This window comes from Hyperolius riggenbachi, chromosome 6 (genome assembly GCF_040937935.1).
Source record: "Hyperolius riggenbachi isolate aHypRig1 chromosome 6, aHypRig1.pri, whole genome shotgun sequence".
Classification (NCBI taxonomy): Eukaryota; Metazoa; Chordata; class Amphibia; order Anura; family Hyperoliidae; genus Hyperolius; species Hyperolius riggenbachi.
Window position 1 is genome coordinate 167,539,043 of NC_090651.1, and position 12,481 is coordinate 167,551,523.

Genomic DNA, 12,481 nt, shown 5'->3' on the forward strand with positions numbered 1-12,481 from the left:
TGCTTAATGTGTGCCAGAGCTTAACGAGAACCTGAGCAACAGAGGCTGGGCATTATATTCAGACCCGGCCACTGTGTGCTAATAGGACTCTTAGAACCCACCTCGGGTTCTCTTTAACCACCTGAGCGGTCTGGACGAGCTCAGCTCGTCCAACACCGCCGGAGGCTGCCGCTCAGGCCCTGCTGGGCCGATTTTAATGAAATAAAAAGCAGCACACGCAGCCGGCACTTTGCCAGCCGCGTGTGCTGCCTGATCGCCGCTGCAGCGCGGCGATCCGCCGCGTGCAGCGGCGAAAGAGGGTCCCCCCAGCCGCCCGAGCCCAGCGTAGCCGGAACAAACAGTTCCGGCCAGCGCTAAGGGCTGGATCGGAGGCGGCTGACGTCAGGACGTCGGCTGACGTCCATGACGTCACTCCGCTCGTCGCCATGGCGACGAGGTAAGCGAAACACGGAAGGCCGCTCATTGCGGCCTTCCGTGTTACTTCTGGCCGCTGGAGGCGATCGGAAGAACGCCTCCGGAGCGCCCTCTAGTGGGCTTTCATGCAGCCAACTTTCAGTTGGCTGCATGGAATAGTTTTTTTTTTTATTTAAAAAAAACCCTCCCGCAGCCGTCCTGGCGATTTAATCAGAACGCCAGGGTGGTTAAAGGAAACCAGAGATCAAATACAAGAAAAGATATATACATACCTGGGGCTTCCTCCAGCCCCATGGGCACAGATAAAGCCCACGCCGCTATCCTCAGCTGCCTGCAGCTCCGGTACAGGGTCCCATAACTTCCTCCAGTCGCGGCCAGTCTGCGCAAGAGAAGTGCGCTATCCATCGGTCGCTGGAGCTAAATGTAGATGGCGTACTTCTCTTGAGCAGACTGGCCACGTTGTCAGCACTTCGGGCAGGTTTCCACCAAGTACAAATTTGCAATGCGAATTTCGCATTAAAAATGAAACCAATAAATTACAATAATTTCCATTGAATGCGCATTTTCACACGCAGTGCGATGCAGAAAAAATATGGATTGCATGCTGCAGATTTCTGCACTATGTAATCATTTTTCCATGTAATGATTGTTAGAGGCATATGAAAATTCACATTAAAATTTGCATAACAACAAAAACTTACTTGAAGTGTAATGGAAATAGTGGAAATAGTCCCTTCATTAGCAGGGTGATAATGAGTGTAGTGTCAGCATAGAACTGTAGAAGCAGTGGAATCAATTTTAAAGCACATTTTCCAAACTAAGGCCTGGTGCACACCAAAACCCGCTAGCAGATCCGCAAAATGCTAGCAGATTTTTAAAAGCTTTTTCTTATTTTTCTGTAGCGTTTCAGCTAGCGTTTTGTGGTTTTGTGTAGCGGTTTTGGTGTAGTAGATTTCATATATTGTTACAGTAAAGCTGTTACTGAACAGCTTCTGTAACAAAACCGCTGGCAAAACCGCTCTGAACAGGCGTTTTTCAGAGCGGTTTGCGTTTTTCCTATACTTAACATTGAGGCAGAAACGCATCCGCAATCCAAAAAATGCCTCACCCCGGGAGTATGCGTTTCTGCAAAACGCCTCCCGCTCTGGTGTGAACCACCCCATTGAGATACATTGACCAAGCGGGCTGCAGAAACGCTGAAAAAGCCGCTCGGTGTGCACCAGCCCTAACTGGGATAAGTACACACTGTGGCTAATTTAAGCACACTGTACATACTGGCAGAGAGAAAGAGAGAGAGACGAGAAGAGAAGTACTTAAGAAGAAGAGTGCCTCTGGATCCTGCAGAGGCTTCCCATATCCTCCTGGGCCCCACCATTGCCGCAAGGACTCCCAGAACATATCTGCGCTCGTGCGAGTATGGCCGTGTCTGCACATAAAGCTGAAGCCTTGCAGGTGAAGTATGACTGCACTCGTACATGAAGAGGAGCGAGGATGCAAACATGGGAAGCCTCTCTTCAAAGGCAAGTATCTAATTTTTTTATTTTGTGCCACCTCGGGTTCTCTTTAAATGTAACCTGAAGTAAGGCTTCCTGTTGCGGTAACACCAATCACTTACATATTAAACAGGAACTGTAACCAAGGATAGGATTGAACTTCCTACCAATCAGTAGCTGATACCCCTTTTCCCATGAGAAATCTTTACCTTTTCTTGAATAGATCATCAGGGGGCTCTGTGTGGCTGATATTGTGATGAAACCACTCCCACAGTGTGATGTCAGCACCTAGGTACTGACATCACATCGTGGGAGCCTTGCATTGTGGGAAATAACAGCTATTTCCAACTGCCACAGACATCACCTGCCACCAGTAAAGATGTTGACATGTGATACATTTCAGAATGTAAACCAGGGAGAGGAAAGTCTTTATAATGGGCAAATACATACTAAATCATTTATAAATAAATAATTATTGTAAAAATTAAGCAACAAGGACAATATAAAAACGTAGTAAATTAGCTTTTTACTCCTAGGTCTGTACAAAGCACAAGAGTACATGAGCTACACATGGAGGAAAGAAGATTTTACCGCCTGTTTAGAAAAGAATTCTTCAAAGCAAGAATGGAATATCTTACCGTGGGAAGCAATTATGGCAAATTCTATACTTGCAGTTATAAAGCTTTTGGGTGATTTTCCTAACTTTGAAGGACATGTACAGCTATGACTGCTAGATGTGTTAAATAAAATTTTTTTTGAGTGATAATATGCTTTGGGCATGATTCACTAAACTGTGGTAAGTCATCACGGCCGTTTTCACGCGCATTTTCGTGTTTGCGCGCGATCGAGAATTATCCCGTGCAAATGATACAGTTTTCACAAGAAAATTCGTGACTGCGTGCGTTTCTTCGCGGTTGCGCATGCAAATTCGCGATCATGCGCAAAAGCAAAAATGCGTGCGAAAACAGCCGTAATATGACTTATCAAGGTTTAGTGAATCAAGCTCCTTTGATTGTTAATATGCTTTTACTGCTCTCTGTGATCATGTTAGAAAGGGTTTCCTTCCCTTCTTGATGACTTAACTCCAGTCACCTACACAGACCGGTAGAGACTTAAAAATCCTCAGCAGTGATGGACTAAAGGGGGGAAATAACTGCCATTTCTAACCCTTCCTTTAGGCTGCTTACACACCAAGACGTTACAGGCGCACTGTAACGCTCCCCCAACGTACAGCAATGTAACACGTGGGCTGTTCACACAGCCCACGTTGCGTTACATGTAATGCTGCACGTTCTCCGCAAAGTGCAGCATGCTACGGCGTTGGAGCGGCTATAGCCGCGTTAGACTGTTTGCACATGCGCAGTGGGGGGCGGAGAGGAGGCGGGGAGAGCCAGCTACAGTAGCCGCGCACATGGCTACTTAATATTCACTGCACTGGCGGCAGCTGATTGGCCGGCGGGACCACGTGATGCGGAGTGTCTCGCTCCGCATCACGTGGTCCCGCTGGCCAATCAGCGCCACTCTGGGAGACATTATAGGAATCGAGCCGCCTAACGCGGCTCACTCTACCGTCGGCTCTTGCAGCACCATACGTTGTGTTAGGTGCACGTTATGCGACCTTAACGTGGCACCTAACACAACGTCTTGGTGTGCAAGAAGCCTAATCCTAAACTACTGAAAAAGTGGTGTATCAAGCCCTACTTTAAAGACCGCTGTTGAGCGTGTGCATAGAGACGAGCTGTGGCCACTTAAAGTGCTCTGTAAAATACTGTAGTCATGTGTGTATGCTATGTATATTTGTGTACACCCCAGTTATCTATCACTTAATTTTTGTAGACTCGCTTCACCAAATATGAAAATTGTAATGACACAGTCCTCTATCCACATTTACTTACAATACAAATTCTCGGGAGGTGGACTAGGAATTCTAATTGCACATTAATGCTTTCACAACTTTTGTTGTGAAAAAAGTTGAAACACCTAAAAAAAAGTATTTTGCTATTGTTCAAAAAGCTGATAAGACATCAGTCCAACTGTTGGATTGACTTCTTATCAGCTCTTTGAACAAAAGCAAAACACTTTTTTTTAGGTGTTTCAACTTGTTTCACAACAAAAGTTGTGAAAGCATAAAAGACCGCTGTTGAGTATGGGGCTTTATTAGCTTACCATGCCCTCAGAGTGCTACAGGACTGCTTTACAAATGCTAGCTCATTTACCGTAATATCTGCTCTACCAATTACAGCATTATTTGTGTGTACAGTACAAGCTAAACTGTCATTGGCCTGTAGTTAGTCAGCCAAGCTCAGCTTAGATGGGGTGAATAACTATACCACCACCAAAACACTCCCCTGTGCTGTCTTTATATGCTTCTGTTAAAACCTTAACTGGCAGGAAAGGACGTTTCTTCAGTTTGACAATGCAAAGGAAGTAGTTTGAGGAATGCAGCTCTTATGCCACAGCAATTATCCACAGGCTATATTTCACTTTACCACTATAAAATGTGACTGTGGGGAAAAAAATGCAATGCATTTGAATGTGATTTTTCAAGTAATTTTCAATGCATTTAATCTGGCTTTAAGTGAGATTTTATTTTCTGTATTTGCATAATCCCCTGAAAACAAGACAAAATGCAGTATGTGGTGCATTCGCAAAACAAAAACGGAATGCAAAAGTGGGGACTGTAATATGGGCCATGAGAAAATGCATAACTTGCTAATTGCCACGCATGCCAAAAAACAAACTGTATAGTGCCTGTCCCTTCCTCCCTCACTGTGCTACTTTCATTGGCCAACTAGATCGGTGCCTTCTTACCACACCACATGAATAGAGATGAATAGAGATGCTGCCATGGGGAGACAGGTTTCTTTATACTGTGAGTAACGTCCCATTGTCCGGTCTTTCTTTCTACAAGGGAGGAGAGTCCACCACTTCCCCCTTTTAAACAGTTTTTAATCGATTTTACTCTACTTGGCGCCTCTGTGTTACTGCTTTACAAATTGTCTAGTCCACCCTTGGTGGAGGGGGTGTATCCCCATTCCTTCCTGTCTACAGAGAGCAACTTCTTAAACCTGAGCGGGGTCAGGTTATAATTCTCCCCGCCCGCTTATCCAGTGGTTGCCTTTGTGGCGACCAACGTTTGTGAGTATAACCATTACTTTGTTGTACACCTGACTAATGGTCACTGAGATACTACACTATATTGTGCTCTCGGTTTCCTTTTGTCTCCTTCAAGCTTGTCAGGTTCCAGATCGGGTCCGTGTCAAATAGATCTGGTTTTCTGAAAAACGGATCCATTTGACACGGATCTGATCCAGATGGTAGGGCACGTTCTATGTCTACACGCCGATCGCGTTGGTAGGTACGCATCGCCGCTCACCTGTCTCGCCGCCACCACTCGGTACCTTCCACAGCCTGGAGGCCAGCAGAAGTGTGGCTCTCTATAGGCTGCAACAGGCCAATTCTGCCTAGCAACAGGGAGAATTTTCATTGGTTCAACATGAACTAATGAGAATTCTCTCTGTTGCCAAGGATTCCCATTGGTCGACTGCAGCCCAATGGAGAATCCCCATGCTTCTGTCAGCCTTCCGACTATTCAGAATGGACCGAGCGGCGGTGATGAACAGCGGGACGTGCGAGTATGACGTCACGCGGCCAAAAGGGGAGACGCGGATGCGGCCACTAGCCTAATGAGTGACAGTGTCCATTCTCATAGGCTTGCATTGGAAATGTTTTCCCGTCCAGTCCGGGAAAAAGTGTAAAATCCGGACTCTGTGACGTTTTTGTTCCGTACAACACAAATCCGTGTGCGATCTGCGTTTCTGCACGAGTGTGAGCGGGTCCTAGTTTTAAAATAGGATCAGCTTCCAGCGTTTCTGTAGAGCTTTAAAAACGTATCCCACGATACATTTTTAAGACAAGTGTGAACTGGCCCTAACTTTATATTGATACACTCCAAATGAAACAGAGAAAGCGGAGCATCATCACCAATTATTTTATCTCCTGAAAGTGTATCTCCTTGACTTTGCATACATAAAATTAACAAGGCTACACAAGGCATATGAAAGGGAGGAGGCCCTCAAAGAACAGCTTTGCTTCAAGACAACTGAAGTGAAAAGAATATGGAGGCTGCCATATTAATTTACCAGTTGCCTGGCACCCTGCTAAACTATTAGGCTGCAGAAGGGTTTGAATAATACCAGAGATCAGCATAAGGCTAATCTTATCAGATCTGACAATTATGTCAGAAACAACTGATTTGCTGCATGCTTGTTCAGGGTCTATGGTTGAAAGTATAAAGCCCAATCTACACGATACGATTCTTTGTGCGATTAGATTACGATTCTATTTACGATCCGATCAAATCCGACATGCAAAACAATGGCAAATCGAATCCCGATCGGACATGTCGGGTTTAATCGGATAGTAAATAGAATCGTGATCGAATCTCACAAAGAATCGTATCGTGTAGATGAGGTTTTAGAGGCAGAAGACCGGCAGGACAACTGGTAAAAGGAAATAAATATGGCAGCCTCCATATCCCTCTCATTACAGCTCTCCTTTAAGTCTGGTAAGGCCTGAAACCCACTAGGAATCGCTGCAGCGCTTTAAAATTGCTGCAGTGCTGTGTACAGTGATTCCTAGGAGCGTTTTCGGTCGCAATTTCCCGAAGGTTGGTAGTGCTGTAAAGTAACCTATACAGCGCTTCCAATTTGCTATTCGCAGGGTATTTTTTGAATAAAACTTTACCATACTTACCAGGCCTTCCTTCTGTGCTCCCGTCCCTAAAGGAAGAGGTCATAGATGCTTCTCTATGACCAATCAGAGAAGTGCCTGTGACCTCTTCCTTTAGGGGCCGGGGCTATGGACAGAAGGAGGAAATACAGGGACCCGGAAAGTATAATAACGTTTTATTAAAAGGTAATCCAAAGTGCTGCATAATCATTTTGATAAGAGATTTATGCAATGCTTATATACTTTGCATTGAGCGCAAACACGCTCAAAATGCTGCATATCCTGCGATTGTGATTAGCTCTAATTGCACTAATGGGTTCCCCCCCACTCACTTTCATTGGCAAAAATGTTTTTGGGAATCCCCAGCGATTGTCGGTAATCCCAAAATGCTGCCAAAAACGCCCTAGTGGGTTCCTACCCTTGCACTGATTTGGTAAATTAAATTATTTGGAATGTATTCTTTACTCAAATCTGCCATATTCCATTTTTTTATGGGTAGAGGCACTGATAGACCATTTGTATAACTTAAAAAAACAACCCCTGTGGGGGATACTTACCTCGGGAGGGTAAGCCTCAGGGTCCCAATGAGGCTTCCCCGTCCACTGAATCTCGGGGGATCCATCGCTGCCCCCCCCAAAACTGCCTCGACAAGCTGTGATATATTTACCTACCGTGATTCTGCACAGGCGCACTAGCGGCTATTGCATCGGGCTAAGGCGGAAATAGCAGAGCCCGATCATATCCACTCTACTGCGCAGGCGTGAGAGCTTTGCGTCTGCGCAGTATAGCGGATCAATCAGACTCGGCTATTTCCGCCTTAGCCCAAAGGAAGAGCCGCTAATACGCCTGCGCAGGATCACAGTAGGTAAATATTTACCTCGCCGAGGTTCGTGGGGTCCCGGCACTCAAACAGAGGGACGTAGGAGGAGGTGGGAAGCCTCGTTAGGATTCAGAGGCTTCCCCCTCCCAAGGTGAGTATCCCCCAGAGGGGTTTTTTTTATTACAGATTCTCTTTAACATGCAATTTAAAGTGACACTGAAGTGAAAAAAAAACCCTCATGATATAATGAATTGGTTGTATACTACGCCTAATTAATAGAACATTAGTAGCAAAATAGTGTCATATTTTTATTTTCAGGTATATAGCTTTTTTTTTTATAACACTGCACCATTCTCCAATAATTGCAGTTTGCACAATATACTCAGCATTTTAAATGATTTTACAGAGGCGGCTACTGACCATTTGAACTTTTCTCTGCAGAAAAACCATAAACAAAGAAGAAACTATGAGAGACGGTTGAGATAAGTGCTTCAAAAGACAATGCTGTCCAAGACTTTATCGCAGAGCTCACAGAAGCTCTTTTGCATAGATAACAACTGACGTTTCTTAACTCTTCCTGTACTGTAAACAATATGAGACTCATATCTGTGCTAATAATTGTTTATTTCTTAGCTGTACTACACATACAAATCATATCATAAATTTATTTTCACTTCAGATTCCCTTTAAGTTAGATATTCTGTCATTTACTTTGAAGCTGGAGAATAGGGTAGTCCGAAATAGGACATTTTATCGGTTTATAAGGTATAATATATATATATATATATATATATATATATATATATATATATATATATACACACACACACATTACTTTTAGCTGTCAATTAATAAATCACTTTTCATTCTAAAACAGGATTTTTAAATTGAAAATGGCCGCATTTAATCATGCACGGACACTCAGGTACAGTACATGCAATATTTCACAAAAAATAAATTTACATGGTTTAAGTGGATCTCAGGGAAAGTTTCAAATTCTCCTGGGGAAAAAAAGAGCATTCACTCTTTTACAATCTAGCCATCTTTATACAGGCTGTTACCTTGCTGCTCTGTCTCACACTGTTGAGTTGAGGAGGCTAATGAGATGTAAATGATTCTGGAGCGCAAGCAAATTTCATACAACATTGCTTGAAACTGCGCCAATAAAAACCTTCGCAAGTGAATTTAATTGGCCCAATTCCAAGCTGCAAACAATTTGCATGACATTTATGCAAGCCGGTATTATTTGCATCCCATTGGCCAAATCTACTGCTGCCAGCCTCGATCTCGTGTTAAAGAGTCACTTAAGTCATCCCAAAAAAAAGAGTTTTACTCACCTGGGGCTTCCAATAGCTCCCTGCAGCTGTCCGGTGCCCACGTCCCCGCCGGCAGCCACTTCCGGTTTCGGCGACAGGAGCAGACAGGCTGGGAATGCGAGAGTGATTCTTTGCGTTCCCAGCCGCAATAGCGCCCTGTATGCTGCTATATGGTATATGATATATGCTATAGCAGCATACAGGGCGCTATTGCAGCCGGGAACTCAAAGAATCACTCGCGTTCCCAGACCGTCGGCTCCTGTCGCTGAAACCGGAAGTGGCTGCCGGCGGGGACAGGAGGGGGATGGCGTGGGCACCGGACAGCTGCAGGAGGCTGGTGGAAGCCCCAGGTGAGTAAAACTCATTTTTTGGGATGACTTAAGTGTCCCTTTAAGGCATCAGCGGGAGCCTCTAGCTCCAGATATACTTCCATTCCTTCGATGGCAAAGTGATGCAGTGCCCAGACACGTGGGATGATCAATGATATGCAAATACTTTGATTTTCTGCAAATTTATGTACATTTTTATGCAAATATATGCAGCTTAAAAACAGGCCAATCAAGTCTCACCCAGGTTTTTAGTTCAATTTCAAACTGCATATATATGCATAAAAATTTATATAGATTTGCAGAAATTCATAAGTATTAGCATATCATTGGTTATCCCTACCAGACACTATAGTGTGATGTCTGCACAAGAGATTGTGGTATTTAGCCCCATGGGACATAGCAGCAAGGGATAGGAGGCGAGACTACACTCTTCTCAACCAAGGCAGATCTGAAATTTGCCCAGAGTTTCACTTAGTATTTATTACACAAATTAATACAGCAGAGTAGTACTGCACAACTCTGCTTCACATGTGTAAAAACTAAATGTACATGCTCTATCCAAACCAGTAATCAAGTCAGTGTTCAAACATGGACTTGTGCTAAGTAAATGCATGCTAAATCATAAGCCTCAAGCCCAGCAAGATAAGTGTGTGTTTGGTGGTGGGGGAGAGAGGCATTGCATGCAGTAACCAATAATATAGGGCTTTAAAAACATTGCTTGATGTACATGGTTTCCAAGGACATACAATTTTTATAGTATGCTCCACTTGTGTCTACAAGGATCTCCCCCAGATGCTTCGGTTTTCCTCACACAATCTAAAAACATACTGATATGTTAGCTGGTTTATACATAATTTACCCTACAGCAAAACGGTATATTTGGGGTTGTATGATGGATGCAGATAAATTATACTGAAAGCTTCACTGGAGCAAATAATATGAATTGTTCTATGTACTCTGAAGAACATTTCAAAATATGCTGATATCACAGAAATGAATGATGTTGAAGTTACATGAATGAATGAGATTCCTTGACTCTGCAAAGAAAATACAACTATTCACTAAATGCACAGTAAAACTCCCACTTAGTCACCACATTTTACAGTCAGCTTGGAGTAAGTGAGATTTAAAGTAAAATTCAACTTATGATGATGCAAAAAAAATCAAACAAAAACAAAACAATCATTCCTCCGATTGCTCTGTCCATTACAAGGTTAACCTTATTTTAGCTTCCTTAACTTGTTTTATGTGTACCGACAAAGAGTCATTCCAAATAGAAATGCTAGAAAAGCCAGCCTACTGCAATAACCATTTTAGAATATTTATGGAAGCAGAGTAAGGGTCCCTGCTTCGTGGAATAGCTTGGCGGATGAGCTTTTTGTCCCTAGGCCTTCTCAAAGGACTAGAGGACATGATCTGCACATGGAGGAAAAACGTTTTAGCCATTTATTTAGGAAAGGGTTCTTTACAGTAAGGGCCTTTTTCCACTAGCCTGCGATTTGCTTCTGATCGCAAATCGCAAGGTACATTAAACTAATGGAAACTGCAGCAGCAATTTCCATTAGTGCGATCCGATTGCGATGCGATTTTGGTCAAAGCGCAATCGTCGTCCAGCCGCGTTTTGTATGCGATTGAGCTGCACTATAATGAGTATAGTAGCTCAATCGCAATCGCATGGTGGAAATTGAAACGCGATTGCGATCGCGATCGGAATCGCGATTGCATTTCATAGTGGAAAAGAGCCCTAAGAGTGATTAAGATGTGGAATGCATTGCCACAGGAAGTCGTTATGGCAAACTCTATACCTGCATTTAAAGGGGGCTTAGATGCTTTCCTTGCATTGAAAGACATTGATGGCTACAATTACTAGGTAATGCCTAATGATGTTGATCCAGGGATTTTATCTGATTGCCATCTGGAGTCGGGAAGGAATTTTTCCCTTTAGGAGCTAATTGGACCATGCCTTGTAAGGGTTTTTCCGCCTTCTTCTGGATCAACATGGATATGTGAGGAAGTAGGCTGGTGTTGTACTTTATACTGGTTGAACTCGATGGACGTATGTCTTTTTTCAACCAAAATAACTATGTAACTATGAACTACTTACTCATACAGAGAAATAGGAATATGTAAGGCAGTCGTGTACTAGAGTACACTTAACTTTGTACATTTACCGTGGGGCCCAAAAAGTGAAGTTTTAATTTTTGAAATTTAGAGATGGCTGCAGATTGTGGTGGAAACCAAAATTTGTTAAATGTGGAACACCACTTTAAAGGTTACATTAACTTATAGGAATACAGAAGCTGCCAAATTTATTAAAAAAATAGTTTGATTAAAAATAAAATACTGTCATGCTGATCTTTTGGCATCAGTGGCGAGTAAGCCATTGATATAAAAGGATGTATCCTGTCACCTTGCAGCTCTGCTGAATTTATGCTTGTCACAGGTACTTTATAGGACTGAAGGCAAGGGGATAAGTAATGCAATCAAGGCAAGCTGTATAATCCAAAAGGAATACCAGCAATGTTTCCTTCCGGTTTCCTCTCGCTAACGCTTCCTTTGAAGGAAACTTGTTCAACATTGAGGCGTCATTTCTGACTTTGCCATACTGCCATGCTGATCCTTGTCCTCTAATGTTCTGAATAACTGACCCAGAAAAGGCATCTTGTTCAAGTCCCCTTACTCACGTGGACACACCTGCATACTTTTTGAAGATGTTTGACTTAAAGGAAATAATCAATCTATGCTCCTCCATGATAAACTTACCGGGGCTTCCTCCAGCCCCTTGCAGCCGACATGTCCCACGTAGCATCTCCGCTCACACCCGCTGGTCCCGCCAGACCAGAGGCAGACCTCGAGGTTGTCCTATACTGCACCTGCACGAATGTGGTCAATCAAGTCCACGTTGTCCGCAGCATACTACGCAGGCGCAGAACTACTGTGCCTGCGCACTACAGTGCGGACAAAGTCTACTTCATTGGCGGGTGCGCTCGCGCAGGCGCAGTACTGGAGGACGGCATCTGCACCAGCAGGGACCCCGGGCCGGCGGCTGCAAGCGGAGCTGAGATGCGGGACATGTCGGCTGCCAAGGGGCTGGAGGAAGCCCCGGGTAAGAATATTATGGGGGAGCATAGATTGAGGTTTCCTTTAAGACTGGTACTAGAGCTGGACTGTTCTCAGCCAAGGTGGCAAGCCAGACATCTACCATTAGTACAGGTGCCCTCAAACGGGCACCAAGCTTGCTTTGTTATTCAACATGTCTGACCTTTGAGCGGCAATCAGCAGCAAAGTCCATTATTCCTCTCCTGACCCCGCCTGCAAAAGCTGCTGTTGTGTGTCACTCGGCTCTTACCTAGCAACCTAACTGTACAGCACTAAGGG

The 12,481-nt window shown here is 44.0% G+C and overlaps 1 protein-coding gene across 9 annotated transcripts in view; it reads right to left on the bottom strand.

The window, feature by feature from the left end:
* RBFOX2 (RNA binding fox-1 homolog 2) overlaps positions 1-12,481 on the bottom strand; it is a 333,252-nt gene that overhangs the window by 21,560 nt on the left and 299,211 nt on the right. The gene's annotated exons all lie outside the window — the stretch shown is intronic.